Source organism: Dendrobates tinctorius, unplaced genomic scaffold (genome assembly GCF_039654945.1).
Source record: "Dendrobates tinctorius isolate UK_male_01 unplaced genomic scaffold, ASM3965494v1 ptg000011l, whole genome shotgun sequence".
In the NCBI taxonomy this organism is placed as follows: Eukaryota; Metazoa; Chordata; class Amphibia; order Anura; family Dendrobatidae; genus Dendrobates; species Dendrobates tinctorius.
The window spans coordinates 87,778,411-87,797,534 of record NW_027361679.1 but is presented as its reverse complement, the minus strand read 5'-3'; positions in this window follow the sequence as shown (position 1 = coordinate 87,797,534).

Genomic DNA, 19,124 nt, shown 5'->3' with positions numbered 1-19,124 from the left:
GGTTAATATGGCCCTGACTGTAGCAATGTCCCCATTTTAGCTCCTGACTGTAGTAATGGCCTTTTATTTAATAACTAGCTGAAGAGCCCGGCATTGTCCGTGTGACGCCCCTGAGGCTCAGTCGCCACAGAGGTACTGCACCTTCTCCTAAGGTGTAGTGCCCCACCAACTAGGTAAGTTGGGATCTCCTTTCCACACTCCAACACCTGCATCCCACACACAGGATAGTTCAGTAGGTCCATCTAGCAGCTTCAGGCTGGGGGTAGCAGAGCACCCTTCGTGGAACCCTGCTTCGTAACACGAGTTGTGCTGGGAGGTGGGTGGAGTTAGTATAAAAGGAGGAAAGTGAAGAAGTGGAGGTCAGTCTGACAGAAGGTCAGTCTGGGGTGAGTCCCAGAGAAGTTCAGTTCTGAAGTAGTTTGAGTTCAGTTTGAGCTTAGTTTAGAAAGAGTGCTGCAGCTGCCTCAGTGATCTGAGCCAGCTGGCACGGGAAAGAGAAGAGAAGGAGAAAGACGTAGACCTGCAACCTAAGCTTCCATAAGAGAGAGAAGGAACAGCGCGGAACGAAAGAGTAGAAGAACAGAGAGGAGTTGTTGGTTGGAAGAGGAACCCTGCCTATAGGTTCTCAACGCAAGACTGGGGCCTGGTCCCCGAGGTTGTATGGACACTTATGGTTCTGCAGCAGACACCGGTGGAGTAGTTGGCTGTAAATGCACTACTCCCATCAAAGACTTGGGACACAACAGCAACTGGATAGAGAGCCAGGACTTCTGAGAAGGAATTCCCCGATAGAGGCTACAGCTGTCTGTCATACAAGTAAAGTTCTAGGAACATCTGACAGGAGGAATTCAAGAGAACTACGGTACTGGAGTTCTTCACACTAAAAGGCGCAATAGAAGAGTCGTTCAGGAAAGGCACATGTTGGCGGAGTGTTGGAAAAGAGAATCCTGACTTGCCCGGGAGGTTGATTGAGTCTCTACCCCGGAGGACACGGCATGGAGGCAGGCACCAGTGTGTACCACGAACTGTGAGTAAAGCTTTGAAACTGCAAGCCCTGGTGTCCTCCATTCATTCGCCATTAACACCTTCAGCACTGCTACATCAGGGTACCAGCATCTATACCATTCTGCGCCTCTCCTCATCCATTGCACCTACATTGCCCTGGGACTACAGCTCCACCTGTGGGGAGCTATACCACCTTTGCTGCACCACACCATCAGTCCCAGCGGATCTGCATGCAGCGTTGGCTTACCATCTCCCTTGCCAAACACCACGGGTGGTGTCACGAACTATTCAAATAAACATTAACATCACCGCCATTGATATTGGGCGCCCAGGGCCACGGACCGGGTCACTGCTGCTGCGACACATCCCCCAGACACCGGCCCGGTACCGGGTACCCCGCTGCCCTGGGTGTGAGGGGCGACTCAGTCCGGGCTTAGTAACTAACTGTGATTAGTTATAACAGGTTACAATGATTATATTGCACAGAAATTGTCACTGTATGTCATTCTCCTCCTGTATATAGTACATACCTGAGTCATCTCCCCTGTATATTATAGTATATACCTGAGTCATCTCCCCTGTATATAGTATATACCTGTATGTCATCTCCCCCTGTATATAGTATATACCTGTATCTCATCTCCTGTATATAGTAAATACCTGTATGTCATCTCCCCCTGTACATAGTATATACCTGTATGTCATCTCCTGTATATAGTACATACCTGAGTCACCTCCTCCTCTATATAGTATATACCTGTATGTCATCTCCCCTGTATATAGTATATACCTGTATGTCATCTCCTCCTGTATATAGTAAATACCTGTATGTTATCTCCTCTATATAGTAAATACCTGTATGTCATCTCCCCCTGTATATAGTATATACCTGTATGTCATCTCCTCCAGTATATACCAGTATGTCATCTCCTGTATATAGTACACTTCTCCAAAAAAATAAAGGGAAGACTAAAATACCACATCCTAGATATCTATGAATGAATTATTCCAGTTGCAAACTTTTATTCATTGCATAGTGGAATGTGTTCAGAACAATAAAACATCAATGTAAATCAAAATGAATATCCCATGGAGGTCTGGATTTGGAAGGATACTCAAAATCAAAGTGGAAAATCAAATTACAGGCTGATCCAACTTCAGTGGAAATGCCTCATGACAAGGAAAAGATGTTCAGTATTGTGTGTGGCCTCCACGTGCCTGTTTGACCTGCCTACTGTACATCGCCTGAGCATTCTCCCGATGTGGCAGCAGATGGTCTCCTGAGGGATCTCCTCCCAGACCTGGACTAAAGCATCCGCCAACTCCTGGACAGTCTTTCGTGCAATGTGACGGTGGATGGAGCAAGACATGATGTCCCAGATGTGCTCAGTCGGACTCAGGACTGAGGAACGGGCGAACCAGTCCATAGCAGTTCCTGCAAGATGAAGGCAATGAAGCTAACACACTCCACCCACATGAAGTCTGGCATTGTCCTGCATTAGGAGCAGGGCTGTGGAGTCGGTGCTCATTTTGGTGGAGTCGATATAAAATGGACCGACTCCGACTCCTAAAATATATAATAAATTGGGTTCAGTAGTTCAATACAGAATGTGCCGAATATTTTTTCATAGGAATTTGGAAAGTTATGAAATGTCCTATAAATGGCTGCTGGATTCCTGATCTAAGGCTACATTCACACACAGCGTTTTTCCTGCGTTTTTCAGCTGCAAAAGCAGATCAGCTTTTTAAAAAACTGCATCACCTGAAATCTGCTCTGTCTATCCATATCTTATCTGTACCAAAAAAATGAAAGCCGGGTAGCACACAGACTAAAGGGCCCGTTACACATTGCGATATCGCTATTTTGTGACGTAGCAGCGATATTGCTTGCGATATCGCTACATGTGATACCTCCGACCGGCTCCCCCGCTGCTCATCGCTGGTCGCGCGAGAACGTCCTGGACCACTTCTCGTCGGGCGCTTCCTGTGACGACGCGGGCGGGAGGACATCATGATTGCCGCGTCTGACAGGTAAGTAGCGACCCCCGACCCCTGCGATGTCGCTGGTGAGATCTGCCTGTGTGGCAGCTCACTAGCGACCACTTAGCGATGCCCCAGCGATCCATATCGTTGTCGGGATCGCTGGTGCATCGCTAAGTGAAACGGTACCCTAACACTCCTATTTCTTTTTTTAGCACCAGTCAGATACACCTCATAGCTGCCCAAAAGGACGCCCAGGACAGGCATTGCTCGTCTTCAGTAACACATCATCAATTGATAGTTGGAATAAATAGACTGCATTCATCACCACATCTTCTTAAGGTGCAGGCTTTATTTTCAAGTGTAGGGGTGTGCAGTATTCTTTATTTTCATGACTATGAAAATTGTAGATTCACTCTGAAGGCATCAAAACTATGAATTAACACGTGGAATTATATAATTAACAAAAAAGTGTGAAACAACTGAAAATATGTCTTATATTCTAGGTTCTTCAAAGTAGCCACCTTTTGCTTTGATTACTGCTTTGCACACTCTTGGCGAGCTTCCAGAGGTAGTCACTGGAAATGGTTTTCCTTCACAGGTGTGCCCTGTCAGGTTTAATAAGTGGGATTTCTTGCCTTATAAATGGAGTTGGGACCATCAGTTGTGTTGTGCAGAAGTCTGGTGGATACACACTGATAGTCCTACTGAATAGACTGTTAGAATTTGTATTATGGCAAGAAAAAAGCAGCTAAGTAAAGAAAAACAAGTGGCCATCTTTACTTTAAGAAATGAAGGTCAGTCAGTCTGAAAAATTGGGAAAACAAAGTGTTCCCAAGTGCAGTGGCAAAAACCATCAAGAGCTACAAAGAAACTGGCTCACATGAGGACCACCCCTAGGACAGGAAGACCAAGAGTCACCTCTGCTGTGGAGGATAAGTTCATCCTAGTCACCAGCCTCAGAAATCACAGGTTAATCGCAGCTCAGATTAGAGACCAGGTCAATGCCACACAGAGTTCTAGCAGAAGACGCATCTCTACAACAACTGTTAAGAGGAGACTTTGTGCAGCAGGCCTTCATGGTAAAATAGCTGCTAGGAAACCACTGCTAAGGACAGGCAACAAGCAGAAGAGACTTGTTTGGGCTAAAGAACACAAGGAATAGACATTAGATCAGTGGAAATCTGTGCTTTGGTCTGATGAGTCCAAATTTGAGATCTTTGGTTCCAACCACCGTGTCTTTGTGCGAAGCAGAAAAGTTGAACGGATGGACTCTACATGCCTGGTTCCCACCGTGAAGCATGGAGGAGGAGGTGTGATGGTGTGGGGGTGCTTTGCTGGTGACACTGTTGGGGATTTATTCAAAATTGAAGGCATACTGAACCAGCATGGCTACCACAGCATCTTGCAGCGCCATGCTATTCCATCCGGTTTGCGTTTAGTTGGATCATTATTTATTTTTCAACAGGACAATGACCCCAAACACACTTCCAGGTTGTGTAAGGGCTATTTGACCAAGAAAGAGAGTGATGGGGTGCTATGCCAGATGACCTGGCCTCCACAGTCACCAGACCTGAACCCAATCGAGATGGTTTGGGGTGAGCTGGACCGCAGAGTGAAGGCAAAAGGGCCAACAAGTGCTAAGCATCTCTGGGAACTCCTTCAAGACTGTTGGAAGACCATTTCTGGTGACTATCTCTTGAAGCTCATCAAGAGAATGCCAACAGTGTGCAAAGCAGTAATCAAAGCAAAAGGTGGCTACTTTGAAGAACCTAGAATATAAGACATTTTCAGTTGTTTCACACTTTTTTGTTAATTATATAATTCCACATGTGTTAATTCATAGTTTTGATGCCTGCAGAGTGAATCTGCAATTTTCATAGTCATGAAAATAAAGAAAACTCTTTGAATGAGGTGTATCCAAACTTTTGGTCTGTACTGTATGTATGTAATCGATATTACATAGTGTATTACATATTTACAATTTATTACAGTTTTTTGTGTTCTAAAGTTTTATTCCAATAACTCGTATATATTATGTTCTGTCTAAATATCTTGATTATTGTATCATAAAAATGATTAAATGTCTGATGTTGACATTGTACTACAATACATTTTTCACTTTAAATATAAGCAATATAAGTGGGAGTTGGAGTCGTGGAGTCGGTGTAAGGGAAATTGAGGAGTCAGAGTTGGAGTCGCAGGTTTGGCTTACCGACTCCACAGCCCTGATTAGGAGGAACCCAGGGCCAACCGCACCAGCATATGGTCTCACAAGGGGTCTAAGGATCTCATCTCGGTATCTAATGGCAGTCAGGCTACCTCGGCGAGCACATGGAGGGCTGTGCGGCCCTCCAAAGAAATGCCACCCCACACCATTACTGACCCACTGCCAAGCCGGTCATGCTGAAGGATGTTGCAGGCAGCAGCTCGCTCTCCATGGCCTCTCCATACTCTGTCACATGTGCTCAGTGTGAACCTGTGAAAAAGAAAAAAGAGAAATTCCAGCGCGAGAAATGGAAAGTTAAAAATCCATTTTATTGTGCCAATGCATATTAAAATTCCAGCAGGTACAGCATACTAGTCGGATGACTGCAGAACAACGCTTTTCGACGCCTCAGGTCTTAATCATGTTCTTGTTTTGAGAACATGATTAAGACCTGAGGCGTCGAAACGCGTTGTTCTGCAGTCATCCGACTAGTATGCTGTACCTGCTGGAATTTTAATATGCATTGGCACAATAAAATGGATTTTTAATTTTCCATTTCTCGTGCTGGAATGTCTTTTTTCTTTTTCACTGTTGATTGACTGCCTGGTCAAGTCCGTGCGCAAGGATTTGGATTCTGCCGGCAGGGCAGTACGGTGAGCTGGATTGTTTTTTCTTTTCTTTTCACCCGTGTGAACCTGCTTTCATTGGGAAGAGCACAGGGCGCCAGTGGCAAATTTGCCAATCCTGGTGTTCTGTGGCAAATGCCAAGCGTCCTGCACGGTGTTGGGCTGTGAGCACAACCCCCATCTGGCCGTCAGGCCCCCAGACCATCCTCATGGAGTCAGTTTCTAACCGTTTGTGCAGACACATGCACATTTGTGGCCTGCAGGAGGTCATTTTGCAGGGCTCTGGCAGTGCTCCTACTCCTCCTTGCACAAAGGCGGAGGTAGCGGTCCTGCTGCTGGGTTGCTGGCCCCATCCACGACTCCTGGTGTACTGGCCTGTTTCCTGGTGGCGCCTCCAGCCTCTGGATACTACGCTGACAGACACAGCAAACCTTGCCACAGCTCGCATTGATGTGCCATCCTGGATGAGCTGCACTACCTGAGCCACTTGTATGGGTTGTAGAATCCGTCTCATGCTACCACGAGTGTGAACGCACAACCAACATTCAAAAGTGACCAAAACATCAGCCAGAAAGCATTGGTACTGAGATGTGATCTTCACCTGCAGAACCACTCCTTTATTGAGGGTGTCTTGATAATTGCCAATAATTTCCATCTGTTGTCTATTCCATTTGCACAACAGCATGTGAAATTGATTATCAATCAGTGTTGCTTCCTAAGTGGACAGTTTGAGTTCACATAAGTTTGATTTAATTGGAGTTATATTCTGTTGTTTAAGTGTTCCCATTATTTTTTTGAGCAGTGTATGGTTCATAGGCACATGTTCTTGTAGGTCATCTCCTCCTGCATATAGTATATACCTGTATGTCATCTCCTTGTGTATATAGTATATTCCTGTACAGGGGCGGGCTGGGCGGCAGGGAGGCATTTGTCCCCCGGGCCGCTCCCCCAGCACCTCTACAGGGCCGGCCGCACAGCAAATTGTGCGCGGCCGGCGGCAGACAAAGCCACCGCGTCACAGTGTATCATGCCGGCCACCGGCCGGGAGCTGTGCATCGCCGTCACCTTGATGGCTGCACAGCTCCCGCTGCCAGTGCCTGCACCTACAGTCCTGCTCCCTCCCTCTCCACTTCCGGGTCAGGCGTGCATCATCGCATGCGCCGACATGTACCAGAGTCCAGACCCTGGAAGCAGAAAGGCGCTGCTGGAGAGCGGGCGGCTGTGATGTAAGTATGACACTTTTTTTTTCTTTATGACATGAATTAAATGTGTGAGGGGGGTGCAGGGGCTGCAAATGATGAATGGGGAAGTGAGGGGCCACACATGATGGAGGGGGGTGAATGGGGCCGCACATGATGGAAGGGAGTGAGTTCGGCTGCACATGGGAAGTGGGGGTTGAGGGGACTGCACAGGATGAATTAGGGGTAAGTGGGAATGCACATGAATTGGGGGTAAGTGGGAATGCACATGAATTGGGGGTAAGTGGGAATGCACATGAATTGGGGGTAAGGAGGACTGCACATGACGGGGAGTGGGGTGGCACATGAAGTGGGGGGTAAGGGGGACTGCACATGACGGGGAGTGGGGTGGCACATGAATTGGGGGTAAGGAGGACTGCACATGACGGGGAGTGGGGTGGCACATGAAGTGGGGGGTAAGGGGGACTGCACATGAAGTGGGTGGAAGGGGACTGCACATGATGAAATGGGCGGAAGGGGACTGCACATGATGAAATGGAAGGGGGATAGGGGGCTGCAAATGATGAAGGGGCACTGCAGATGAAGTGAGGGGGTGATAGGGGACTGCAATGGACGAAGTAAGGGGACTTCAAATTAAAGTGGGAGGACTGCAAATGATGAAGTGGGGGAGAGGATGTGGGACTGCAAATGATGAATTCAGTGTGAGTGATGGTGCACAGCAATTTAATTGAAGGTGGGGGGTGAGGAGAGCAAATGATGAATTGAAGGTGGGGGCTTGGGAGAGCAAATGATGATCTATGGGGAGAACAAATAATGAATTTTGAGAGTGGGGGAGTAAATGATGTATTGAATGTGGGGTAGAGCAGTTGATGATGAATAGAGGATGGAAGAGAAAGACATGACAATGAATTGAGGCGGGAGGGGCATGTAAATATAATGAATCAGGGTTAGGGTTAGAGCGGGAGGTACATAGTGGGGGGCGTTGAGGATTAAGTGCCTGATAATGAATTGGGGGAAAGGGTACAGGTGCTAATTAATTTATATATTAAATGGGGAAAGTGGCCATTTATAGTTAGTGGGTGCAAAGTGGCAGATTATAATTTATATTTGGAATGATGGGTAGCATAATAACCAATTATATATTGATTGTGGGTACACATCTGTATTCAGATGTGTAGTGTAGAAGAAACGGAAAAAGTGGGGAATGTGCTCTGGAAGTGGTGCTCTAGTAACTGTGTTATTTTACGCAGGGTCGAGTCCTGGCTGGAAGAAGTGATGGTGGTCTGTGCTTGATGAAAAAGAAAAGCAAAGATGAAGGACTTCAGCTAGAGAAGTCACTGGCGAGTCAGTGTGTTACCTGTGCACTGACACTATACACTGTATACTATATACAGAGCTTCTGTGTATAATGTCACTGGCAGTAGTGATCACTGTATTACTTGTACACTGACGCTATATACAGAGCTCCTGTGTACATTATCATCGGTGATCACTGTATTACCTGTACACTGACACTTTATACAGAGCTCCTGTGTATAATGTCACTGGTGATCACTGTATTACCTATACACTGACACTATACACTGTATACTATATACAGCAGTCCTGTGTATAATGTCACTGGTGATCGCTGTATTACTTGTACACTGACACTATAAACAGAGCTGATGTGTGTAATGTCACTGGCGATCCATGTATTACCTGTACACTGACACTATATACAGAGCTCCTGTGTATAATGTCACCAGTGATCACTGTATTACCTGTACACTGACAGTAAATACAGAATTCCTGTCTACAATGGCACTTAGTATTGTGTTTTTTTTATTAGTGATCAGTATTGTAATATTCAGTCACTATGTGGTGGTAATATGTGGTCTAGTCATGGTGTGGTGCTATTTGTTCCTTGTATGTGGTATCATTTGGTCACTATAGTTGTGGCCAAAAGTATTGACACCCTTGCAATTCTGTCAGATAATAAATACTCAGTTTCTTCCTGAAAATGATTGCAAACACAAATTCTTTGGTATTATTATCTTCATTTAATTTGTCTTAAATGAAAAAACAAAAAGAATTGTCCTAAAGCCAAATTGGATGTAATTCCACACCAAACATAAAAAAGAGGGTGGATAAAAGTATTGGCACTGTTCGAAAAATCATGTGATGCTTCTCTAATTTGTGTAATTAACAGCACCTGTAACTTACCTGTGGCACTTAACAGGTGTTGGCAATAACAATCACACTTGCAGCCAGTTGACATGGATTAAAGTTGACTCAGCCTCTGTCCTGTGTCCTTGTGTGTACCACATTGAGCATGAAGAGCAAAGAACTGTCTGAGGACTTGAGAAACCAAATTGTGAGGAAGCATGAGCAATCTCAAGGCTACAAGTCCATCTCCAAAGACCTGAATGTTCCTGTGTCTACCGTGCGCAGTGTCATCAAGAAGTTTAAAGCCCATGGCACTGTGGCTAACCTCCCTAGATGTGGACGGAAAAGAAAAATTGACAAGAGATTTCAATGCAAGATTGTGCGGATGTTGGATAAAGAACCTTCGACTAACATCCAAACAAGTTCAAGCTGCCCTGCAGTCCGAGGGTACAACAGTGACAACCCGTACTATCCGTCAGCATCTGAATGAAAAGGGACTGTATGGTAGGAGACCCAGGAAGACCCGACTTCTTACCCCGAGACATAAAAAGGCCAGGCTGGTGTTTGCCAAAACTTACCTGAAAAAGCCTAAAACGTTTTGGAAGAATGTTCTCTGGTCAGATGAGACAAAACTAGAGCTTTTTGGGCAAAGGCATCAACAGAGTTTACAGGAGAAAAAAAAAAAGAGGCATTCAAAGAAAAGAACACTGTCCCTACAGTCAAACATGGCGGAGGTTCCCTGATGTTTTGGGGTTGCTTTGCTGCCTCTGGCACTGGACTGCTTGACCGTGTGCATGGCATTAGGAAGTCAGAAGACTACCAACAAATTTTGCAGCATAATGAAGGGCCCAGTGTGAGAAAGCTGGGTCTCCCTCAGAGGTCATGGGTCTTCCAGCAGGACAATGACCCAAAACACACTTCAAAAAGCACTAGAAAATGTTTGAGAGAAAGCAATGGAGACTTCTAAGGTTGCCAGCAATGAGTCCAGACCTGAATCTCATAGAACACCTGTGGAGAGATCTAAAAATGGCAGTTTGGAGAAGGCACCCTTCAAATATCAGGGACCTGGAGCAGTTTGCCAAAGAAGAATGGTCTAAAATTCCAGCAGAGCATTGTAAAAAACTCATTGATGGTTACCGGAAGCGGTTGGTCGCAGTTATTTTGGCTAAAGGTTGTGCAACCAAGTATTAGGCTGAGGGTGCCAATACTTTTGTCTGGCCCATTTTTGGAGTTGTGTGTGAAATGGTCAATGTTTTGCTTTTTGCTTCAATCTCTTGTGTTTTTTCACTTATGACAAATTAAATGAAGATAATAATACCAAAGAATTTGTGTTTGCAATCATTTTCAGGAAGAAACTGAGTATTATCTGACAGAATTGCAGGGGTGTCAATACTTTTGGCCACAACTGTATGTGGTGGTAATATGTTGTCTAAAAAATTTTGCCAGTATGGGACCCCAAAATTCCTAGTGGAAGCCCTGGTCTGTCTCATAAGCTGCAGACCGCAGCTTCCAGAGACTTCAGTGTGCTCACGCAGGCAGCGTGATTACATTATTGTCTCATGCCACTCTGCGAACCGGAAGAGAAAATGGAGGCTGCAGTGCCGGGAATCAGGACGAGGTGAGTATAAACTTCTTCATTTTTAATATGGAGAACTGGGGCCATCCTTCTATAATTATATATATATATATATATATATATATATATATATATATATATATATATATGAACTGGGGTCTATTATACTATATACAGTATATGGGGAGAAATGGAGCCGTCACACTATATATATGGGGAGAACTGGGGCCATCATACTAGATATGTGGGGAGAGCTAGGGCCATCATACTATATATATATATATATATATATATATATATATGGGCAACTGGGGCCATCACACTATATTTATAGTGGGAACTGGGACCATCGCATTATATATACTATATATATCCCATATCTCTATAGTAAGCTCGGTTCTGCTCCTATATCTCTGTAGTAAGCGTGGTTCTGCTCCCTTATCTCTGTAGTAAACTCTGCTCCCAGCTTTCTGGAGTAAGCTCAGTTCTGCTCCAAATCTCTGTAGTAAGCTCGGTTCTGCTCCCTTATCTTTGAAGTAAGCTCGGTTCTGCTCCCATACCACTGTAGTAAGCTCGGTTCTTCGCCCATATCTCTGTAGTAAGCCCCGTTCTGCTCCCATATCTCTGGAGTATTCTCTGTTCTGATCCATATCTAGTAAGCTCTGTTCTGCTCACTTAGCTCTGGAGTAAGCTCCGTTTTGTTCCCATATCTCTGGAGTAAACTCTGTTCGTTCTGCTCCCATATTTCTGTAGTAAGCTCTGTTCTTCTCCCATATCTCTGGAGTAAGCTCCCGTCTGCTCCCATATCTCTGGAGTAAGCTCTGTTCTGCTCCTATATCTATGCAGCTAGTTCCGATCTGTTCCCATATCTACATACCAGCCTGTTTTTAAAGTCTGGTATCTATGCTGCTTTAATTGAATGGCCAGAGATAAGCAGGGAAACAGAGGGCCACCGCAACTCGAGGGCCACTACCTTGTGATTGTCCCCCAGGCTGAAATTGCCAGCCAGCCCCTGTTCCTGTATGTCATCTCCTCCTGTATATAGTATATTCCTGTATGCACCGCTACCCTTAGGAATTGCTGGTCTTCCTGGTGGATGGGGACATGATAATATGCGTCTTTTAGGTCTAAGACACTCATATAACAGCCCGGGAATAAGATCTTGATTGCTGTTTTTATGGACTACATCATGAATGGTCTGTAGACCAAGAATCTGTTGAGGCCTCTCAGGTTGATTATACAGTCATATGTAAAAGTTTGGGCACCCCTATTAATGTTAACCTTTTTTCTTTATAACAATTTTGGTTTTTGCAACAGGTATTTCAGTTTCATATATCTAATAACTGATGGACTCAGTTATATTTCTGGATTCAAATGAGGTTTATTGTACTAACAGAAAATGCGCAATCTGCATTTAAGCAAAATTTGACCGGTGCAAAAGTATGGGCACCCTTATCATTTTCTTGATTTGAACACTCCTAACTACTTTTTACTGACTTCCTGAAGCACTAAATTGGTTTTGTAACCTCATTGAGCTTTGAACTTCATAGCCAGGTGTATCAACTCATGAGAAAAGGTATTTAAAGTGGCCACTTGCAAGTAGTTCTCCTATTTGATTCTCCTATGAAGAGTGGCATCATGGGCTCCTCAAAACAACTCTCAAATGATCTGAAAACAAAGATTATTCAACATAGCTTTTCAGGGGAAGGATACAAAAAGTTGTCTCAGAGATTTAACCAGTCAGTTTCCACTGTGAGGAACATAGTAAGGAAATGGAAGAACACAGGTACAGTTCTTGTTAAGCCCAGAAGTGGCAGGCCAAGAAAAATATCAGAAAGGCAGAGAAGAAGAATGGTGAGAACAGTCAAGGACAATCCACAGACCACCTCCAAAGACCAGCAGCATCATCTTGCTGCAGATGGTGTCACTGTGTATCGGTCAACAATACAGCGCATGCATAACACCTTTTTGTATGACCAAACAACTCAATCTTTGTTTCATCAGTTCACAGGACCTTCTTCCAAAATGTAACTGGCTTGTCCAAATGTGCTTTTGCATACCTCAGGCGACTCTGTTTGTGGCGTGCTTGCAGAAACGGCTTCTTTCGCATCACTCTCCCATACAGCTTCTCCTTGTGCAAAGTGCGCTGTATTGTTGACCGATGCACAGTGACACCATCTGCAGCAAGATGATGCTGCAGGTCTTTGGAGGTGGTCTGTGGATTGTCCTTGACTGTTCTCACCATTCTTCTTCTCTGCCTTTCTGATATTTTTCTTGGCCTGCCACTTCTGGGCTTAACAAGAACTGTACCTGTGTTCTTCCATTTCCTTACTATGTTCCTCACAGTGGAAACTGACTGGTTAAATCTCTGAGACAACTTTTTGTATCCTTCCCCTGAAAAGCTATGTTGAATAATCTTTGTTTTCAGATCATTTGAGAGTTGTTTTGAGGAGCCCATGATGCCACTCTTCATAGGAGAATCAAATAGAACTACTTGCAAGTGGCCACCTTAAATACCTTTTCTCATGATTTGATACACCTGGCTATGAAGTTCAAAGCTCAATGAGGTTACAAAACCAATTTAGTGCTTCAGGAAGTCAGTAAAAAGTAGTTAGGAGTGTTCAAATCAAGAAAATGATAAGGGTGCCCATACTTTTGCACCGGTCAAATTTTGTTTAAATGCAGATTGCACATTTTCTGTTAGTACAATAAACCTCATTTGAATCCAGAAATATAACTGAGTCCATCAGTTATTAGATATATGAAACTGAAATACCTGTTGCAAAAACCAAAATTGTTATAAAGAAAAAAGGTTAACATTAATAGGGGTGCCCAAACTTTTACATATGACTGTAGTCCTGTATGATAGGTCTGGTTTCTTTATCAGGAACAGGGGAGAATAATACCCTGCTGCTGAATGGGTACCTCTACCAGCACCTTCTTTTTAAGCAAGAGTAAAGCTGTGTGCCCACGTTGCGTTTTTTTATGCGTTTCCGCCGCTGCGGAAACTCTTAAACGGTTAAAAAAACAATTTCCCATGCAATCCTATGGGATTCCACAGTTGCTGTGCCCATGCTGCGGATTTTCCCGCCGCAGAATCGCATACCGGTATAATCCGCAGCATGTCCATTATTTCTGCGGAATCGCGGCGATTCCGCCGCCATAGGATTGCATTGAAATGCTCACTTTACGCATGTGGCTATGCCCACCATGCGTAAAGTGAGCGCTTCATGTGTTCATGTGCGGATGGTACTCGGAATCTGGAGGAGATTCTCCTCCATGCCCTGGGTACCATATTCCTGTAAAAAATAGAATTAAAATAAAAAATAGGGATATACTTACCCTCTGTCGTATTATTTTAAACATTCTTTTACTATTGATACTGCATAGGCAGCATCAATAGTAAAAAGTTGGTCACACTTGTCAAGCACTGTGCTTGACAAGTGTGACCAACCTGTCAATCACTTTTCCAAGCGATGCTTCAAATCACTTGGAAAGCGCAAGCATTCTGCAAGCTAAAAACGCTTGTATTTTGCGGGAAAACGCATGCAAATTCTGCATGCGCTTTACCCGCGGCAGGGAGTTGCGGAAATGTTGCAGACAATTCCGCAGCATTTCTGCAAAGTGGGCACATAGTCTAACACCTCTGCTTCCAGGGCCTGCTGTTCTTTCCAGGATCTGGGGGATGAGATCCTGAAGACGTGGATGAAAACTCTAGCTTCAGTCCTGATTTTATTATGTTGAGTACCCAGGTATTGGCCAAGATCTTTTCCCAGGCAGTTCGGAAGTAGGACAGCCTTCCTCCCACCTGGGGCGGCCCATCATTTGGAGGATTTTCGGTTTCATGGTGAGGAACCCCCAAACATGAAACCTTTGTTCTTTGGTTTTTTATCTTTCCAGTCATCCTGATTTTTGGGTGGCCTGCTCCTACTATATTGTCTCCTCTGAAAGGATCTTTTGAACTGCTGGCATGACACAGTAGGAAACCCCTTCTTCTTTGCTGCCTTATCTAAAATATCATCCAAAGAGAAATTTGCCTTCACATGGGATGGAGCATAGTCTAGCTTTGGACTGTGCATCCACTGGTCAGCCTCTAAGACAGAGAGCTCTGCGGGCAGCGTTAGAGAGGTTTGCCGTTCCTGGTGCTAACCTCACTGAGTCCGCCGACTCATCGGTTAAAATAGAAGCTGATCCTTGTAATAGAGGAAGATATGTCAATCTCCTCCTTTGGGGTATTGTGCTTTAGATGGTCGCTCAGCTGTTGTAACCACACCATCAATGATCTCGCTTTGCAGGTGGCTGCTATTACAGTGTAATGAATTTTACACAGTAAAATATCGATATTCGCAGATGATACAAAACTATGTAAAGCAGTCAATACAAGAGAAGATAGTATTCTGCTACAGATAGATCTGGATAAATTGGAAACTTGGGCCGAAAGGTGCGGTTTAACAATGATAAATGTAAGGTTATACACAAGGGAAGAAGGAATCAATATCACCATTATACACTGAACAGGAAACTACTGGGTAAATCTGACATGGAGAAGGACTTGGGGATCCTAGTTAATGATAAACTTACCTGGAGCAGCTAGTACCAGGCAGTGGCTGCCAAGGCAAACAGGATCATGGGATGCATTAAAAGAGGTCTGGATACACATGATGAGAGCATTATACTGCCTCTGTACAAATCCCTGGTTAGACCGCACATTGAGTACCGTGTACAGTTTTGGACACCGGTGCTCAGGAAGGATATAATGGAACTAGAGCAAGTACAAAGGAGGGCAACAAAATTAATAAAGGGGATGGGGGAACTAGAACACCCAGAGAGATTAGCAAAATTAGGATTAGTCTAGAAAAAAAGACGACAGAGGTGATCTAATAACCATGTATAAGTAAATAAGAGGGCAATATAAATATCTCTCCAAGGATCTGTTTATACCAAGGAAGGTGACGGTCACAAGGAGGAATTCTCTGCGTCTGGAGGAAAGGTTTTTCCACCAACATAGAAGAGGATTCTTTACTGTTAGGGCAGTGAGAATCTGGAATTCCTTGCCTGAGGAGGTGGTGATGGTGAACTCAGTCAAGGGTTTCAAGAGAGGCCTGGATGTCTTCCTGGAGCGTAACAATATTGTATTTTACAGCGATTAGGTTATTTTATAAGAACGTAGATCTGGGAATTTATTCTGACAGAAGATAGGCTGAACTAGATTATTATTTATTTATATAGCGCCATTAATTCCATGGTGCCTTACTTGAGAAGGGGGGTTACATACAAAGTTATAGATATCGTTAACAGTAAACAAGTTTCCACAACAAATTTACAATGACAGACTGGTACAGAGGGGAGAGGACCCTGTCCTTGTGGACTTACATTCTACGGGATAGCGGGGAAGAGACAGAAGGTCGGGGGTGCAGCAGCTCCGGTGGTGGTGAGGTGGCAGAAAGGTTATTGCAGTCTGTAAGCTTTCCTGAAAAGATGGGTTTTTAGGTTCCGTTTGAAGGATCCGAGGGTGGTGGATAATCGGATGTGTTGAGGCATGGCATTCCAGAGGATAGGGGATATTCGGGAGAAATATTGGAGGCGGTTATGTGAGGAACGAATAAGTGTGGAGGAGAGTAGGTCTTGGGAGGATCGAAGAGTACGTGAGGGAAGATATTGCGTGATTAGTTCAGAGATATAGGGAGGGGAAAGGTAGTGGATGGCTTTGTAGGTCAGTGTTGTTGGTCTGCTGTATACACTGTTGGCAGAGCCTCTTATGATACGAGCTAGGTAGATCTCCCTTGCACAGGGCACACTCCCTATTCTTTCGTTTGGAGGTGTGCTTCAGGGGTCATACCTATCAAGGAAACACAGAGAAGGTAGGCTAGTTGTAATATAATGTACATTCACGTAGATCATTCACCACCTGATGATAAATCTACGATACCAGAGACGGAGGCTGAGCCGATTCTGAAGAACGCGTTTCTCTGGTAGTGGACTAGTGACCTGCATTGCTTTTCAGGCTGGTCCTGCTGCCTACACGACTGCTATCGTGCCGTCTATGTTGCTGACGGCGCCAGGGGGGGCTCCTGCGATGCTTGCAGTAGTGAAGATGGTGATGGCAGCTGCTGGTGCTGTGGTGGCATCAGGCGACGCTGCTGCTCTTCCATGTCTGGAGCTGCAGGCAAGTGCTGCCATTCTTTTGGGCCCACCCCTTTAAATATCGGGTGACCACGCCCCTTCTCTATTTTTTAATCTGGCGTGCTGTGTGCAGGGGATTTCCCAGGCCCTGCGCACGCGCAACCCGGATAGCCGCTGATGTCACCGGCGCGCTCATCAGCGGGACGTGCCGGAGCGTCCTGCGTCCCACACAGACCTGGATCAGACGTCCCCAGCGTGCTATGTCTGCGGGACGTGAAGGAAACCACCTGCATCCCGTGCGTGCGCTGTCCGGGCGGCACACTTTCCGGCGTGCTCGGTCTCCGGACGCCAGATCCCTCTAGCGTCTCCATGCGAAGCCCGGAAGCGTGTCCTGGCGCACATCACTGGGATCCCACAGCGCACGCAGCCTAGGACCCATGAAGACAGAGGTCATTCTCCAAGAGGTTTTCAAGAGGTTCTTTCACAGACAGCATCCCGATCTCCCATACACCCTCCTGGGTAAGTGAACCGCTTCTGTAGGCTTCCACGAGGACAGGAAACCGAACTGATGCAGAGGAGAGGTACCGCCTTTTTCAGTAGGTTTCCTGTCCTGGTGGGCGGATACCCTCTCAGGTGGTGCTGTCATATGAGAAGGAGAGAAAGTAGAGATTGTAATCTGGCATCTTTTTGTAGTAAATGTTATAATTTCCATGCAGCTCCCCTTAGCACTTCCAGATTTGGATTTTAGGTGACTACTAGAGGCACCAAATTATTTTCTTCTTTAGCTTTGTAATGTAGCATGTGATTCCTTGACATTCTGGTAGCTCTTGTAATTTGGTTCTGAATTGTTCTTGGATAGTAGCCCTGATTCAAAAAGGTCTTTCTGAGGCGAGCAAGGTGTTCATCTCTATCCATGGGGTTGGAACATATACGATTGGTTCTGACGGCTTGGCTGTAGACTGTTAGGGACGGCGGAACGCACTAAATATGAAATAGAAAGTGCGTTCGCTGCCCAGGGTCCACCGTGCAGTAGATATTAAAACCGCTGCTAGACAATGGCAGACGCGCTATAGGGCGGTATAATACGCACGAGTTCAACGTCACCCGATGTGCACAGAGCGGACTCTTAACTCACAGAGGTGCTGTAACAAACACCAAGCCTGTTAGACTCACAGGTCTCAGCGAAATTACACGCATGGTATTAGGTCACAGGACAAGGTCCAAGACAGGGGACGGTGTCCGTCTAGACCTACCGTGTATGCGGCGTCGCTACAGCGGACGCCGGTAAGTGCTGCTGAATGCAGCGCGGCGGCAGACACAGCCAATATGCGATAGTGCCGTGAGAGACGTGACACCACCGGACGCTAGTGTAGAGGTGCGGTGTGCACAGTGGCCTGAGGTTTGCCACTGACTAGCGCTTACTCTTTCTATGGTTCCCTATCCACATGCGTAATATCAGAGGGAGGGAAATCTTAAGTCAGTCACCAGAATCATACATCCATCACCATTCACACATCTAGCAAGAAGAGTCTATACTAGCGCATGGCCGAGCGGCCATGCGGGCCTTTTATAGCCGTGCGCTGCCGGGACCTTCCACATCTCTGAGATGGACCAATCAGATCAGGAGAAGGACCTGAGCACGCGACTCCCGATCTCCAATGGGAGATCGTCTCGTGAGCATGCCCAGTAGCGGGACGAGAGAACTTAGCCTCTGGAGTGGCTTGCTGTAGGACAGCCTGCGCTGCTATTGCTGACCCAGAGGTGGCGCAACAACCAGTCCTAAGGAGCTGGTCTGAGCAGAGCGTCTGGGATGCCGAGATTGCTGTGCAGGCTCCTGAACGGTCGGTGGAGAATGGGAGACCACTGGATGCAAGGCTCTGGATTCCCGCTGAGCAGCTGCAGGAACCCGACGCCTAACATTACCCCCCTCCTAGGGCCCCCCCTCTGAGCCTCGCTACGCTCAAAGGCCGCTATCAGGAGCGGAGCGTGGATCTTCTCCACTGGCTCACAGGTCCGGGCCTCTGGACCATGACCCTTCCAGTCCACCAAATAAAAATTTTTTTACCACGCACAATCCTGCGTCCCACAATGGCGTTAACCTCAAACTCATCCGAAGACAAGTCTGATGACCGTCAGATGACTTGGAGAACCGGGCCATGTGAACAGGTTTGAGAAGGGACACATGGAAGATGTCAGAGATGGCTAAATGTGGTGGAAGAGCCAGGCGGTAGACCACCGAGCTGATTCGCTCGAGAACC